This window comes from Taudactylus pleione, unplaced genomic scaffold, assembly GCF_031769625.1.
Source record: "Taudactylus pleione unplaced genomic scaffold, aTauple2 ptg000064l, whole genome shotgun sequence".
Lineage (NCBI taxonomy): Eukaryota > Metazoa > Chordata > Amphibia > Anura > Myobatrachidae > Taudactylus > Taudactylus pleione.
Window position 1 is genome coordinate 10,279,851 of NW_028284466.1, and position 18,253 is coordinate 10,298,103.

Consider the following 18,253-nt stretch of genomic DNA (forward strand, 5'->3'; position numbering starts at 1 on the left):
TCTATGTCATGACTAGTGGCAGCAGCTTCAGCACCAGGAGGAAGTGGTTCTTGATCTTTCCCTATTTTATTTTTAGGGGCCAAAGTTTGGTTCTCCATTTATGTTATATTGATATATACGTGCGGCTAAGGCACAAATAAACACAGGAAAGAAGAATTTTTTATTTTTGTTGGAGTGCACTTTGGGGGTTACACCATCCTTTAAGAGATGAGCAAGCCGGCCCTTTACTTATGGGACACAGGCGCACGCTTGGCGCTGCTCCTTTGTTGATGCAACCACTACAGTGCACACAATTCACAAACACAGAAAATTATTTTTTATTTTGTTTGGAGTGCACTTTGTGGGTTACAGCACCATTTAACGGTCAAGCCAGCCGGCCCCTGATTTATGACACAGGCGCACGCTTGGCACTACTTTGTTGATGCACGGGCGGCTACAGCACATACATTTCGCACACAAACACAGAAAAAAAAGAATTGTTTATTTTTTGTGGAGTGCACTTTGGGGGTTACACCACCCTTTAGCAGACTTATGACAACACTAACACTCTGTCCCCAGGAGCAAAGCTGCGTAACCGAGTATTACGGTTGTATACCCTCTGCTGTGCCTGTTGAGCCGGTTCCAGGTGCTCTCTTACTATCGGCACTTCTATAATAGGCACTGGAACTAGTGGACCCTTAGAACGTGGCCTGGGAGCATGATACTGACACTCAGGGCAGGATGCGCAAAAGTCAGATACCTCTTTATGAAGCCCGGGGGTTACACCACCCTTTAACAGACTTATGACACAGGCTCATGCTTGGTGCTGCTCCTTTGTTGATGGACGTGCGGCTACAGCGCACACAATTCACAACACAGAAAAGAAGAATTTTTTTTTTTTCGGAGTGCACTTACGGGTTACACCACCCTTTAAGAGATGAGCCAGCTGGCCCTTTACTTACGTGACACAGGCGCACACTTGGCACTGCTCATTTGTTGATGCACGTGCAACCACAGTGCACACAATTCACAAACACATAAAAAAAAAATGTTCATTTTTTTTTGGAGAGCACTTTGGGAGAGCACCCCTGATGGATAGATCATCCCCTGGACAACACTACAGCACCCCTTTAGGACTACAGCCTTTATGGGACACTGCACAACACAGTCCAGCCAGCCCCTATAGACTTTGGAGTGGACACAGCCCCTATGGACAACTGACTGCACAACACAGTCCAGCCAGCCCCTATGACAGCAGCGCAAGACAGCCCAGCAAGCCCCTATGGACAACAGCAGCACAACACAGCCCAGCCACTCCCTATGGACAACAGCAGCACAACACAGCCCAGTCAGCCCTATGGACTGAGTGGACACAGCCCCTATGGACAACAGCAGCACAACACAGCCCAGCCAGCCACAGATCCCACCCTCCCTTTTCACTGACCACAGCCGGAGTAAAAAATGGCGCAGAGGCGGGGACCTTTTAAAGAATCCAAAACTCGTGAGACCCGGAAGGCGGGATGATGACGTTTTGCCTCAATTTTCGATCCGAGTCAGGCGGGAAAACCCAAGCCGGACTCGGTTCCCGACTTGGATCGGGAGGCCTGGGGGGGTTCGGATTTCAGAAATCTGAACCCGCTCATCCATACTTTATAGACACATTGTGTAGTTCTATAATATCAATATTGTGTTAGTTATTTTGCCACAGGCCGTAATATTTGGAGGCACATTTATACTGTGTATTAATGCTTAATGTATGTATATATGTTTAGTTTGAACTGCAGTTCTCTTATACATGTTTAATACATATACAGTATGTTTAATACATTTTTTATAATTATTAAACAGTCTTGGGTTATTTTGTATTGGAACTAGTGCAGACACCTCTTTTACATTCTCTGGACTGAAGAGTCAGAATTTTAAATATTTGGCTGTAACAGAAGGCAGTTTGTATGCCAAAGGGCTGGAGAGTGGTACAATAATGAGTGCAGGCAACAGTGATGCATGTTGGAGGTTCCTTGTAAGTTTGGGGCTGCATTTCATCAAATGGAGTTGGGGATTTGATCAGGAATAATGGTGTCCTCAAAGCTGAGAAATACAAGCAGATACTTATCCATCATGCAGCACCATCTGGGAAGCGACTGATTGGCTCCAAGTTTATTCTGCAGCAGGACAACGACCCAAAACATACAGCCAATGTCATTAAGAACTATCTTCAGCGTAAAGAAGAACAAGGAGTCCTAGAAGTGATGATATAGCCCCCACAGAGCCCTGATCTCAACATCATGGAGTCTGTCTGGGATTACATGAAGAGACAGAAGGACCTAAGCAAGCATACATGAACAGAGGATCTGTGGTTAGGTCTCCAAGAAGTTTGGAACACCCTCCCTGTCGAGTTTCTTCAAAAACTGTGTGCAAGTGTACCTAGAAGAATTGATGCTATTTTGTAAGCAAAGGGTGGTCACACTAAATATTGATTTGATTTAGAATTATCTTCTGTTAATTCACTTTGAATTTGTTACTTGATATAAAGTAACACTTCTATTTTTTAAATCATTCTTACTATACTTTGCAGCATTTTTTTCTTCACCAACTATTGCACAGTATATATATATATATATATATATATATACATTGTGACACAGTCAGATTAGGAGGTCCCTCTCCTGGGTAGGGTACTCCTTCCTTACACACACACACAGCAGCAGGGAAGCAGCACACCAGTCTGGATGCGAGTACAAGCTGGTCGGCGCCAGTCTTTATTGTACAATGTCAGAAATAACACAAAGAAAACATAAACTTAAATCCTAGCCCTGTCGGGGCACTAACTTCACAGGTAGTTCCCTCACTACCAGAACCTGGCAGGGCCTAATGCCCTTGCCAGCAACAAAAGCACAGCACAACACTTACAGTTAGGTTTTTAAGTGTCTCTGAGCAAACTCCCTGTCTGCTCTCCCAGGTGAGACAATCAGCCCTCAACACACTAGGCTTATATTGGCCACTCTCAGGTGGAAACCTTAACAAGCCTGTTACCAGGCTGCGAGAACCAAAACCTGGAGTGGCCATGGGTGGAGCCCTCCCTCTCCTCTCACCCACAACCCCCAGGTCCCAAACCGGCTTTTCAAAAAGCCGAAACTCAAGCCTGCTACACTGCAGACTTTCTCCTGAGGGTTTAAAACACATAAGACAGGAATCTGGAACAAAGGTACCTGCCACAGACCACTTTACCAATGATCCTATCACATATGCCCCCCCTTTGTTTCGACCTGTGGGGCGGAACAACTGAAGCCCCCAAACAATGAACGCGTGACAACGCGTCTGCATTAAACAACAGGCCCCCTGGCCTGTGTTCCACTGAAAATTTAAAAGTTTGTAACGCCAAGAACCATCTCGTAATTCTCGCATTACTGTCCTTATTTTCGGACATCCACTTCACAGGGGCATGGTCAGTGATCAATTTGAACTTTCTTCCGACCGAGTAGTACCTGAGAGCCTCTAACGCCTACTTTATGGCCAACGCCTCCTTCTCCACTGTGGCATCGGGTAGGCATCGAATTTTGAAACATTGCTCAACTTTCGGAAGTCATTGCAGAAACGCACACTCCCGTCGGGCTTTGGAATCAACACAATGGGACTTGACCATTCACTATGTGACTCTTCAATAACCCCTAACTCTAGCATATTTTCAATTTCTTTTGACACCGATTCTCTTTGTGCTACTGGTAACCTATAGGGCTTTAGATTTACTGGAGGGGCTCGGTCGGCCAACAGTACCGTTCTATCTTTCCAGGGCTTTAACAGATTTATATGGTATATCTGTTCTGGCTTTCTTTTCCCTGGCTGGTAAATTTTGTAATTGACCTGACCCACTCTTTCTAAGATTTCAAAGGGCCCTTGCCATTTAGCCAAAAGTTTATTTTCCACAGTGGGAACCAACACTAACACTCTGTCCCCAGGAGCAAAGCTGCGTAACCGAGTATTACGGTTGTATACCCTCTGCTGTGCCTGTTGAGCCGGTTCCAGGTGCTCTCTTACTATCGGCACTTCTATAATAGGCACTGGAACTAGTGGACCCTTAGAACGTGGCCTGGGAGCATGATACTGACACTCAGGGCAGGATGCGCAAAAGTCAGATACCTCTTTATGAAGCCCGGGCCAGAAAAACCTCTGCATTATTCGCTCAGTGGCTTTCTCTACCCCTAGATGGCCTGCCGTTATATGACCATGGGCCAGATCCAACACTGTTCTTCTGTAGGGTTTGGGAACTATTAGTTGTTCCACAATATCTTCCTCCTTCTTAGTCACCTGATATAACAATTCCTGACACATTACCATGTGGGGATAGGACAAAGGACTATCAGGGTCTACGGGTTTACCATCAACTACTTTTACATTCTCCCTGGCTTTTACCAAAGTAGGGTCATTCAACTGCTCCACAGCAAAGACCTCTCTTCTGACCTCTAAATCAGGCAGACAATCACCTGGCCCAACAACACTTCCCACCTCAATGGGAGGCACATCAGTTGGCGGGCCACCGTCACGCTCCGCATTCTCTAGTTCGCCAATCATAGTAGAAAAAGGGAATAACTCTGACTCAGAAGAAACTCCCTCCTCCACTACATCGACAACCTTCTCAAATGGATCGAGGTTGTTCACTTCTGGAACAAAACGGCTTTCCCACAATTTCCAGAAGTGAGCAAAGTCTCTCCCCAATATTGCATCGTACATCAGACCATGCACCAAACCCACAGAAACTATAGCAGAACCAGATGGTGTCTCGATGTTCACCTCGGCAGTAACATAATATCGAGTATCCCCATGTATGCAGGTCACACCAACAGTTTTCCCCTTATGCCGCAAGGGGTTCACCAGCTCAGCTTTTATAAGTGTCACCAAGCTACCAGAGTCTAACAGTGCCTCTACTCGGTTGCCATCTACAGAGAGTACACACATGTGCTTATCAGTCTCAGCCTGCCGGTCAGCCATACAGGCTGTCTGTGCAAAGAAAGCCCCCTGCGGTAGACATGAGCAGTATCACATTGCATAGGTTCAGTTGTAAGTGAACAATTAGCGGAAATATGGCCGAAGTCACCACACTGGAAACACTGAATCATATTAATGTCTGGTCGTTTATGGGGCAAGAACCTTCCTGGCCTGGCAGGCCTGTCTCCAGGTTCTACACCCTCAGTCTTAGGTACATCCCACCTCCCAGCACCCTTCTCCCATGGAACAGTCTTACCAGTGTCTGTGGGAGTTCGCCGGTGCACCATTGGGGCTCGGTGGGGCATACTCATCACCTCCTCAGCCGTCACGTACCTCTCCACCAGTTCGACCAACTGGTCCGCGGACTTAGGGTCTGCATGGCTCACCCACTTGCGCAGAGTCAAAGGTAACGATCGCAGGTACCGGTCCATCATGACCCTTTCCACAATCTGTGGCCCCGTCAGCGTCTCGGGGTGTAGCCATTTTGAGGACAGATGGACGAGGTCATGCATCTGTGAACGTGGAGGCTTGTACATATGGAACTCCCAGCGGTGGACCCGTTGGGCACGAACAAAGGTGGTGACTCCCAAGCGAGTTAGGATCTCCTGTTTTAGTTTTTTATAGTCCTTGGCATCAGCCAGGCATAAGTCAAAATAGGCCTTTTGTGGCTCCCCAGACAAAAAAGGTGCCACCAGACTTGCCCACTGCTCCTTGGGCCAACTCTCCCTTTCGGCCGTTCTTTCAAATGCGGCGAGATAGGCCTCTACATCATCGCCCGAAGTCATCTTTTGGAGGAAGTGACTGGCTCGTACGGAGTGAGTGGTGGTGAGAGGACCAGTATTAACATCTCTGGGCCGGGCGACCAGGTGCTGTACCACCTCTTTTATGGCCTGGCTGTTTTCTGTGATGGCGACCTGTTGTTGCCTCTGGGCTGTCTCCAAGGCCAACAGTTGCACCCTGGTGGCTTCCTGCTGAGCTCTGGTAGATTCCTGCTGAGCCCTGGTAGATTCCTGCTGAATTTTGTTTGTCTCCTACTGAGCTGCTGTAGCTTGAAGCAAGGCCTTAATAATGTCCTCCATTTTGTCCTGGGGTGTAGGTTGGAAGCTGAACCTTGCCTCTCTGAGCATTGGCTGACGCCTCCTCTATGGGACTCCAAGGACACAGTGTTATTTCCATACTCACAAATTGGGTGTCTGTCCCTTTAATTTTTGAACGGAAAGTTTTCCTCTCGCTGCAACTTCAGTGTGTGTGGGTTCCCGCATTCTCCACCATCTTGTGACACAGTCAGATTAGGAGGTCCCTCTCCTGGGTAGTGGACTCCTTCCTTACACACACACAGCAGCAGGGAAGCAGCACACCAGTCTGGATGCGAGTACAAGCTGGTCGGCGCCAGTCTTTATTGTACAATGTCAGAAATAACACAAAGAAAACATAAACATAAATCCTAGCCCTGTCGCGGCACTAACTTCACAGGTAGTTCCCTCACTACCAGAACCTGGCAGGGCCTAATGCCCTCGCCAGCAACAAAAGCACAGCACAACACTTACAGTTAGGTTTTCAAGTGTCTCTGAGCAAACTCCCTGTCTGCTCTCCCAGGTGAGACAATCAGCCCTCAACACACTAGGCTTATATTGGCCACTCTCAGGTGGAAACCTTAACAAGCCTGTTACCAGGCTGCGAGAACCAAAACCTGGAGTGGCCGTGGGTGGAGCCCTCCCTCTCCTCTCACCCACAACCCCCAGGTCCCAAACCGGCTTTTCAAAAAGCCGAAACTCAAGCCTGCTACACTGCAGACTTTCTCCTGGGGGTTTAAAACACATAAGACAGGAATCTGGGACAAATGTACCTGCCACAGACCACTTTACCAATGATCCTATCACAACATATACATTTCAGCTCTTTCCGGTTTATAGGACTTGTACGGTTAAGTGACAGATATGGAGATACTAAATTAGCACTTTCTAAATGGGCGTCATATTGGATTTATGAGTTGTCCAGCCAGCTTACCCCACGGGGGTTAATTAGATAAAATTGCACTATACAAAGTTTTTATTGATTCATAATAATTTTTGAAGCATATATTTAATGATCTTGTTAAAAAATGTATTGTTAATGTAGATAGATCTTCTCCCTATTTTTTTTATTATTTATAATTTATATATTTTTATTACAAATGTATTTCATTTACAAGTATCACATTAAAAATGTTTATAAATATAGTTATTGCAGCAGCAATGACATCATCGCACAGATTATATTTTTGTATTAGACATATGCAAATGTAGCTTTATTCACAATATTAATATTTTATGTTGGCAATACAGTATAATCTTTTCTCTATTCTTGTTTTTGGTTTCCATATAAACCATCTACTTTGCGACATGTGCCTAAAGCCATATGGGAAATTGCCTTTGTAAACATTCGGAAGTTCCTGATATGATGTCACCCAAGATGTAAACAGCGGTCACGGTTAGGAATGCACGTCCCCCTCTAGTTCGGCGAGGAAGCTGCAACTAGAAACCAGGAAGAGACAGCTTGAAAACTGTGTATTGGTGCCACAATGGTAGGTTGCCTTGGTGATAGTATACTCTAATGCCTGAATCACAGACCTATCACATTATATTAGACACTAAATGGGATCATTTAGGGTCTGGATTAGCTCTGTAGCCCAGTAACCATGGTTACGCTTGGCATCGTCACTAGCAGGTGATTAAGTCAGTTTATTAGGTCACATTGTTATATATGACAAAGATTAATCCAAATATTTATATTCTATATGTAATGCAAGTACATTTTATTTCATTTGTTTTTTGAGGTAAGATGTTTTTTTTAATTGGACCTTTGAGCTGTGTCTCTGATATTTAAGTATGACATCAGAGGTGGGAGGTCACATCGCTGATAAAGTCTTTGTGATGAAACATGTTGGGTGGCCTCCCATGTTCTTACATCATTCTGAAGGATGGATTTTCCTGATGCCGTGGTGATTTAATTTCCTGGGGGCATTTATATGCAACATTCAGCTAAGCCTAATTGTATCTCTTTTTGGATGTTTGTTTTTTGCAATTTTTCTATAAATGTGTCAGATTTACCGTACAGTATGTCATGCTGCAGCTGCTTGTCTCTTATTTAGAGAAATAGTTGGAAGTGTCCCAGTTGGCTCCATCTCCAGTGCAAATATTCTTGGTGATGAGTATTGTTTACATTCTTGAGTATATTTAAATCTACCTATAATCTCTGAGAGAGGGACTTTGAATAATTGACAAAATGATACTATGTGCGCCCTCCTGTCCTCTCTTTTACAGAATTTTTGATTTTGGTGTGCTGCTGGGTTGAACAAGTGTCAAGAGGATGCTGCCACCTACACATACCTTCTCAGTGTTACTTGGACTATTTGTAATTAATGAAGAAGGATATTATATTTGTGACAGTTGTCTGTCCATCGAAATAGGATATATATATATTCTTGCCATGTCATCCCTATAATTTGAGACACATGAATTACACAGGTTCTGTGGCTTACTAAAACCAGGTGAACTGGAGAGTTGAGGTCAGCCAGCCACAAAATTTGTCTAATTCATATGTGTCCCAAATTTAGGGGATGATATGGCAGTCCTATGTATATATAAATATAAAATGATGTGGTATAGTGATAGAGCTAAAACCAATATGATTGGACACACTAGGTCACATGACCATGCATTATTTCCCAATGATCACACACCTCAAGGCCCCCATACATCAGAGATGGATTGCAGCAATCGTGCAATTTGCAATCGATTGTGTATAAAAATCTTTCCCTTTTTCAATCGATTGTGGCTATTCTGCAATCTGAAATCGATTGAAAAAGGGAAAGATTTTTATATACAATCGATTGCAAATTGCACGATTGCTGCAATCCATCTCTGATGTATGGGGGCCTTCAGACTTGTTCTATTCCAAATGTAATCTGATCCTCATCACAAAGTCAGAGCTGAATCACTTCACAAATGTAAACAATAACATCTCTCAGAGACAAAAACAAACTGCTCACAGAAAAGTAGCATATCACTGCCTCACTGACATACATACACATCACTACCTCACTGACATACATACACATCACTGCCTCATTGACATACATACACATCACTGCCTCACTGACATAAATACACATCACTGCCTCACTGACATATATACACATCACCGCCTCACTGACATACATACACATCACTGCCTCACTGACATACATACACATCACTGCCTCACTGACATAGATACTAGGGATGAGCAGGTTCGGTTCCCTGAGAACCGAACCCACCCGAACTTCGGGGATCCAGGGCGATCCGAGCCCAAGCTCGGATCTCCCTGTCTGCCCCGGATCCCTCTCCCGAGGCAAAACCTCGAGATCTGCTGTCGGATCTCGAGGTTTTGCCTCGAGTGGCCATTTAAAAAAAAATGCCTTTGCCTTTGCCCATTAAAGTGCTGATTGGCTGACAGAGCCGTCTGTCATGGCTCTCAGCCAATCAGCATTATGGTGCTCATTTGCATGTAGCACGGACTCGTAAGATCCGTGCTACATGCATCTGTGTGATTGACAGTGACAGAGCACAGATGGGTCAGTGAGACCTGTCTGTGCTGCTGTGTATTTCAATGACACAGATGCACGCACGGACCAGGAGATCCATGCTACTTGCATCTGTGTCATTGACACAGAGCACTGACGGGTCCGTGAGACCTGTCTGTGCTGCTGTGGTAAAAAAAAAAAGAAACCTGTGTAAAAAAAGAAAAAAATGGCGTGCCCCCCCCCCAAAAAAAGAGCAACCAGCCCCGGGCATTAGTGACCCAGTGCTGGGTGTGCTAAAATACAGGGAACAAACGACGTAGGGATCCCCTGTACTTAAGCACAACCAGCACTGGGCTAGTCAGAACCAGCGCTGGTTGCCAAAATACGGAGGACAAACGACGTAGGGGTCTCCCGTATTCTGCGCAACCAGCTCTGGGCTCTGTTCCGGTCTTGGTTCTGGAAATACAGGGGAAAAAAATTAGTAGGGTACCCCTGTATGTTCCAGAACCAGCACTGGACTTTTTGTAGCGGGGGGCCCCCCAGCCACAGCATCAGCCCTGACCGCTAGTCAGCCGAGGCCGGGGATCCCTGGAGAGCTGGGGACCCCCCTAATAAAGGGGTCACCCTCTCCAGGGCACCCCAGGCCCAGGCTGATAGCCACCCCTGGTGGCGGTGGGTGGCGGGTTGATTGTGTGGTGTGGTGTAAATAAAGAATATCAAACATTGTCTTTACAATTAGAACTGCAAGTCCCAGCAAGCCTGCCCCGCATGCTGGTACTTGGAGAACCACAAGTACCAACATGCAGGGCATTAAGGGCCGCAAGGTTATTAAAGTTTGCCCTGCGGTTCCCACCATTGACTACAATGGAGGGAGCCGTTCATTGGCTGAGAGACGGGAGATGACCTCTCTCAGCCAATGAACACTTAGCAGCGGGGTTTCCATGGTGATACCCCGCCGCTAAGCTCTCATTCGGGAAGTACCGTTCTATAGAACGGTACTAAGTTCGTGGATCGCGTTTTCGTTTTTTTTTTTTGCCAAGTCCGGGGATGCCTACTTTGGAACGAAGAGGACAGAACCTTGCATAGGAGATGGTGAGTATGTTTTTTTTCACAGGTCCCGTAGGAATACTTTACCGGACAAGTGGACCGATGCTACAGGTTACATAGGTGAGTATGTGTACATGTGTGTGTGTGTGTGTATGTATGTTTAATAAACTTATACTGTCACGGTGTGTGTGTCCTGTGTTTTTTTAAACATTTTTTTTACAGGTGAACTACAGGTACTAGTGGGCCCTTAATGCCCTGCATGCTGGTACTTGTGGTTCTCCAAGTACCAGCATGCGGGCAGGCTAGCTGGGACTTGCAGTTCTACTTGTAAAGACAATGGGCCTGATTCAGAGCCACTCGTAAGCGGCAGCTCGTTCGCTCCGAGCGATGTTTGGCCAACTGCGCATGCGTACGGATCGTTATACGCATGCGCGAACCAGTCAGTGCAGCCGAAATTCATGTGCTCGCAAAATAGCGAATGCCTGCTAATTTGAGTGACAGAATGAGGCGTATGTTGGTGGTAACAGGGGAAGGTGCTTGAAAACGGGGAGTGGAGATCCGATCGCAGGCGTGCTTAAAGGTCAAAACGGGCGTTTTATGGGTGTGCATATTTAAAACAGCAGCGTCATTGACCACGTCACTGGGTTTTTTTTAAGGCAGAACTGCTCGCAAAATTGTGGTAGCAAAAACCAACCACAAGAATAGCGAGCAGTTCATACCCTGTTCGATGTACTTGATTAATCTAATAAATAGCGGACATGACGTAGGATGCGAGCGGCCAGGGGGCGTAGTTTCCCGAAAAACAACCGCAAGTTTTGTTCGCTCGTTCAGACCTAGAGACAGACTGCAAACAGCGAACGGTTCATTTGAATAGCCACCCCTATTTTCAGGACGAGCGAGCGCTAATTGCGTCCGGCTCTGAATCAGGCCCAATGTTTGATATTCTTTATTTACACCACACCACACAATCAACCCGCCACCCACCGCTATCAGGGGTGGCGGGGATAGCCCCGGGCTATCAGCCTGGGCCTGGGGTGCCCTGGAGAGGGTGACCCCTTTATTGGGGGGGTCCCCAGCTCTCCAGGGATCCCCGGCCTGGGCTGACTAGCGGTTAGGGCTGATGCTGCGGCTGGGGGGCCCGGTGAAAGGGCTCCCCTGGCTGTGGCATCAGCCCCCCGCTAGAAAAAGTCCAGTGCTGGTTCTGGAACATACAGGGGAACCCTACAAATTTTTTTCCCCTGTATTTCCAGAACCAGGACCGGATCAGAGCCCAGAGCTGGTTGCGCAGAATACGGGTGACCCCTACGTCGTTTGTCACCCGTATTTTGGCAACCAGCGCTGGTTCTGACTAGCCCAGTGCTGGTTGTGCTTAAGTACAGGGGACCCCTACGTCGTTTGTCCCCTGTATTTAAGCACACTCAGCACTGGGTCACTAATGACCGGGGCTGGTTGCTCTTTTTTGGGGGGGTGCACGCCAATTTTTTTACACAGGTTTTTTTTTTTACTACAGCAGCACAGACGGGTCTCACGGACCTGTCATTGCTCTGTGCCAATCACACAGATGCATGTAGCCAGTGGCGGTTCTAGGGGTGGGCTAACAGGGCAGTCGCCTGGGGCGCCACTGAGTCCCCAGAAGGTAAAAAAAAAAAAATATCCCATAATAAAAAAAAACAGCGCCGGTCCCTCCCGCGTTGCCGGGCGCCGGCTGATATTTGTTATCAGGGGGCACCCGGCTCCCTCCCTGCAAAGGCAGACAAAACTCACTCCAGAGCTCCGGCTCCTTCATAGAGCACTATGACGTCATGACGTCTCTCTCATAGATCCGTGGTGGAGCCGTGGTCGGACCGGACGGCAGCGGACGTAGGAGCGGGGCCTAAGGTAAGTATTGTGTTTGTATTTTTTATTTTTCAGAAGGGAGGCATGGGGGCATTACTACTGGGGGCATGACTATAAGGGGTATTACTACTGGGGACATGTCTATAGGGGGGCATTACTACTGGGGACATGTCTATAAGGGGCATTATTACTGGGGCATGTCTATAAGGGGGCATTACTACTGGGGCATGTCTATAAGGGGCATTACTACAGGAGGCATTACTACTGGGGGCATGTCTATAAGGGGCATTATTACTGGGGGCATGTCTATAGGGGGCATTACTACTGGGAGCATGCCTATACAGGGGCATTACTGATGGGGGCATGTCTATAAGGGGGCATTACTACTGGGGGCATGTCTATAAGGGGCATTACTACTGGGGGCATGTCTATAGGGGGGCATTACTACTGGGAGCATGTCTATAAGGGGGCATTTCTACTGGGGGCATGTCTATAAATGGGCATTACTACTGGGGGCATTTCTGCTGGGGGCACTACTATAGCGGGCACTAATGGGGGCATTCCAATTTTGGGCACTACTATAGGGGGCATTATTACTGGGGCACTACTAATGTGGGCACTACTCTAGGGGGCACTACTACTGTGGGCATTGTATTAGGGGCACTACTACTCAGTACTGTGGGCCTTGTGTATAAGGGGCACTAATTTGGGCATTGTGTAAAAGGGGCACCACTGTGTGTCATAACATGAATAAGGGACTAATGTGTGGCGTAATTTGAATTGGGGATACTGTATTATATAGGGAATTACTGCATGTGGCATAATGTGCTATACAGGGCATTACTGCGTGTGGCATAATGTGTTATACAGGGCATTACTGCGTGTGGCATAATGTGTTATAAAAGGCATTACTGCATGTGGCATAATGTGTTATACAGGGCATTACTGCGTGTGGCATAATGTGTTATACAGGGCATTACTGCATGTGGCATAATGTGTTATACAAGGCATTACTGCATGTGGCATAATGTGTTATACAGGACATTACTGCGTGTGACATAATGTGTTATAAAGGCCATTACTGCGTGTAGCATAATGTGTTATACAGGGCATTACTGCGTGTGGCATAATGTGTTATAAAGGTCATTACTGTGTGTGGCATAATGTGCTATACAGGGCATTACTGCGTGTGGCATAATGCATTATACAGGGCATTACTGCGTGGGGCATAATGGGTTATACAGGGCATTACTGCGTGGGGCATAATACTGTATGTTTATAAAGGCCATTACTGCGTGTGGCATGTGTTATACAGGGCATTACTGTGTGTGGCATAATGTGTTTATAAAGGGCATTACTGCATGTGGCATAATGTGTTATACAGGGCATAATGTGTTTATAAAGGGCATTACTGCATGTGGCATAATGTATTTATAAAGGGCATTGCTGTGTAAGGCGCATTACTGCACATGGCAATTATTCGCCACGAGGGGAGAGCTTGGGGGAAGCCCAGCACCTTCATAAGTGATGGCACGCCCCACAGTTTGATGAATTGGGGGTGTTCCGCAAGGACACGCCCCCTTTCCGGAAGCGCGTGTGCTTTCAGCGCGTGCAGAGGAATGTCATCTACAAAAAGTTGTTGTTTTTTGGGGGGGGTGGAGGGGGGGGCGCAACTGTGAACTTTCACCCTGAGCTCCACAATGTCTAGAACCGGCCCTGCATGTAGCACGGATCTCCTGGGTTCGTGCTACATGCAAATGGGCACCATAATCCTGATTGGCTTCCTGTCTGCCACTGCAGTACCACTCCTAGATGGGCCACGTGTTTGTGCCGCCCACTTGTGTCGCTTAGCATAGTCATCCAGCTACCTCGGTGCAACCTTTTGGCCTAAAAACAATATTGTGAGGTGTGAGGTGTTCAGAATAGAGTGGAAATGAGTGGAAATTAATGTTATTGGGGTTATTAATAGTGTAGGAACAAAAAAGGCCCATTTTATGTGATTTTAGTTTTTTTTTTATTTTTTAAGAAAAAATCCAGATCCAAAACACAAAACCCAGAACCCAAAACACGGAAGGGTGGTTTTGGCAAAACCAATCCAGATCCAAAACACGAAGAAAGATCCAGATCCAAAACCAAAACACAAAACACGAAAAGTGGCTGGTGCACACCCCTAATAGATACACATCACTGCCTCACTGACATACATACACATCACCGCCTCACTGATCGTAATACACATCACTGCCTCACCGACAAACATGAACATCCCTGCCTCACTGACATACATACACATCCCTGCGTCACTGACATACATGCACATCACTGCCTCACCAACATGCATGCACATCACTGCCTCACTGACATACGTACGCATCCAGGGCCAGCACTTCTATTAGGCAGCTTTAGGCAGCTGCCTATGGGCACTGGGACCTGAGAGGCTGCCTTGGAGAGGACATGGTCTTGCCTCTCCTGCTGGCCCTGTGCAACTGGCCTACCCCAGTGGTGGGTTCCCACCCAGCACAACACCATGAACACTCCTGTAGATTCCCAGGAGGCGTCCTCCCGTTGCCCGCCTGGCCGACTACCATTTCCCCCGGGGTTGCTTTAGTTGTGTTTTGATTGCAACATCAAGCAAGCATACTACAACACCCAGGCATTCTGTTCACGCCTGCCTGATGTGCAACCTCGGTTGTGGTCTACATTATCCTGGAGGCCTTCCTGTGGCCACTCGTATGGGCCATGCTATGTGGAACCTTCCTTCACCTCTTCAAACACTTGCTAACAGTCGTATGCCGCTGCTGGCTGTGTGGGCTCCAGCGCCAGTGCTCTCCCTTGGCGTTGGCCGCACTCCTGCTGCCAGCAGCTTTGCTAACCAAAGCCTGGAGGCCCTGTGGGGAATGGTCTCCCACAGGCTGCGTGTCCTGATGCCTGTGCTTGTCAGAGTGCCGCTCTCATACTTGTTGTACTGCACCAGAAGCTTCTTGGGAGTCCGAGAGCTGCTGGGACACCTGTGCGGCCTGATCTGTGGGGCCCTGGACTACTTCAGCACACTGTGGGTGAGGAGGGCTAGGGAACATGTGACACTACAGTTTGTCACAACGCAATTAACTTACTGCCTCTTGTATACACTCGGTTGTACATCATGCCAGTTGTGTGTGTGCTCATCACTGTAAAATAAAATATAAGAAAATTGGTATATTACACAGGGCCGGCACTTCCATTAGATAGCAGCCTATGGGCACTGGGCCTGAGGTGCGGCACACTGAGGCTGCCTTGGATAGGGCATGGTCTTGCTTCTCCCAGAAGCCACTCCTGCTGGCCCTGTGAAACTGGCCTACCCCAGTGGTGGGCACCCATCTACACCCACTTCCAGATCTCTCTCCTGCCCCAGGAGCCTCCATAGGCTCAAAGCAGTTTACAGCATCTTAAGATGGTGTAAAGCTACCAGTACTAAACTCCAAAAAGCTTTGCTGTTCTATATCTATCAATATAAAATGTTAACTAGTCATATATATATATATATATATATATATATTATATAGTATCCAAATGGATGGCACTCCCAATCAGTAATACAAAAAGTCCCGGGTGCCCTCCGTGGGAAAAACAAGCTCCCCAATATACACAGCAGCTCGGCGGCACTCCAGCATAAACAAGACAAGTAGACAGGATAAATATTCCAAAGTTTCGATGCTTTATTGCATCTTTGTCAAGGTACAAAATGCATAACATAAACACACTTACTTACACCCATCACCACAATACTTGTGTCACCACGGCTTCCGGGTCCGGCCAAAGAGCGCCCACAAGTGACGTCATCAGCACAACTCCTGTTGCCCGGCAACCATGTGAAACTAAAAACAAACATAACATAGCAGCATATCACAATAATGCATCACAATAATGCAAGAGTGTAAACATTAATGAAACACAAGAATGCAAATAAGGTATACACAAATAATCAGTGCAATTCAGTTGGCTATAATAGATGTTCTCACTAACATTTTAAAACAGACTCACAGATGATTTAATCCAGCCGGTATATATACAAACATAATTCTACCTGAGGCAATACCTCTAATACCCTATACTGTATTCCCGGACGCACATCTGTGGAAACAGTCAGGGATTACATTAAAACAGATATTAGGAACACCCCTTCTCCACAAATAGAATATGTAGATTAATCCCTTAAAATAGGTAAGTCATAAGAAGCAATGCAGCTCTAGATTCTCATTCAATCCTTTTGGCTGTAACGTACCCAATCTTTGAATCCAACGTGATTCACACTGAAGTAACTTCTGTGATCGATTACCGCCCCGATTGGACAGCGGTACATGATCTATGATAATATACCTGAGAGCCGACAAATTGTGGCCCGCCTCCACAAAGTGTCTTGCCACCGGCTGGTCACTAGAGCCCGCTGAAAGCACAGCCCTAATGGTCGACCGGTGCAAGGCCATCCGCTCCCTGAGGGTCCGATCTGTTTTGCCGATGTAACTGAGGCCACAAGGACACGTGATCTTGTAGATCACAAACTTGGTAGTACATCCAACCCAATGACGGATAGTGTACCGTTTACCACTATGTGGGTGGAGAAAACTATTACCTGTATTCAAATACCTACAGGTTAAATAGTTCAAGCACTTGTAACATCCTGTTTTAACTTTCAAAAAATGGTCCTGTTCTTTAACCCTTAGTTGACTGATGTCTGTTTTCACCACCTAATCACGAATGTTCTTACCCCTGGTATAACAGAGCATAAGAGATGTTTCTGTCAAATTTAAGTCACTATCCTTTTGTATTACAGGCCAATATTTTTTAGAGATGGTACTAATCTCATTACTTAAGAGTATTATAATGATTCACCCAAGGTAATCTACTTGGGTGAATCTTTGGCCGGACCCGGAAGCCGCGGTGATACAAGTGGTGTGGTGATGGGTATAAGTAAGTGTGTTTATGTTATGCATTTTGTACCTTGACAAAGATGCAATAAAGCATCGAAACGTTGGAATATTTATCCTGTCTACTTGTCTTGTTTATGCTGGAGTGCCGCTGTGGAGAGAGAGAGAGAGAGAGAGAGAGAGGGAGAGGGAGAGGGAGAGAGAGAGGGAGAGAGAGAGAGAGAGAGAGAGAGAGAGAGAGATGGATCGGCACTCACATGATAAAATTCCAATGACTCTCGTGCATCAACAAAGTAGCACCAAGCTTGCGCCTGTGTCTTAAGTAAAGGGCCAGCTTGACCGTTAAAGGGTGCTGTAACCCCCAAAGTGCACTCCAAAAAAAATAAAAATATATATTTTTTTGTGTTTGTGAATTGTGTGTGCAGTAGCCGCACGTGCATCAACAAAGTAGCGCCAAACATGCGCCTGTGTCATAAGTAAAGGGCCAGCTGGCTTGACCATTAAAGGGTGCTGTAACCCCCAAAGTGCACTCCAAAAAAAGGTAAAAATATATTTTTTTGTGTTTGTGAATTGTGTGCGCAGTAGCCGCACGTGCATCAACAAAGTAGCGCAAAGCGTGCGCCTGTGTCTTAAGTAAAGGGCCAGCTGGCTTGACCATTAAAGGGTGCTGTAACCCCCAAAGTGCACTCCAAACCAAATAAAAAAAAATATTTTTTTGTGTTTGTGAATTGTGTGCGCAGTAGCCGCACGTGCATCAACACAGTAGCAGCGCCAAGCGTGCGCCTGTGTCATAAGTCAAGGGCCGATTTAGACATCTGGTCCGGACTGAAAGATGTGCCAACAATTTCTGACAAGTCTACTGTCACTGCATATGATACTGTCCTCAAAGCAGCCGCGACAAGCGTACGTCTGTCTGTTAAAGGGTGGTGTTACCCCCAAAGTGCGCTCTAACAAAATAAAA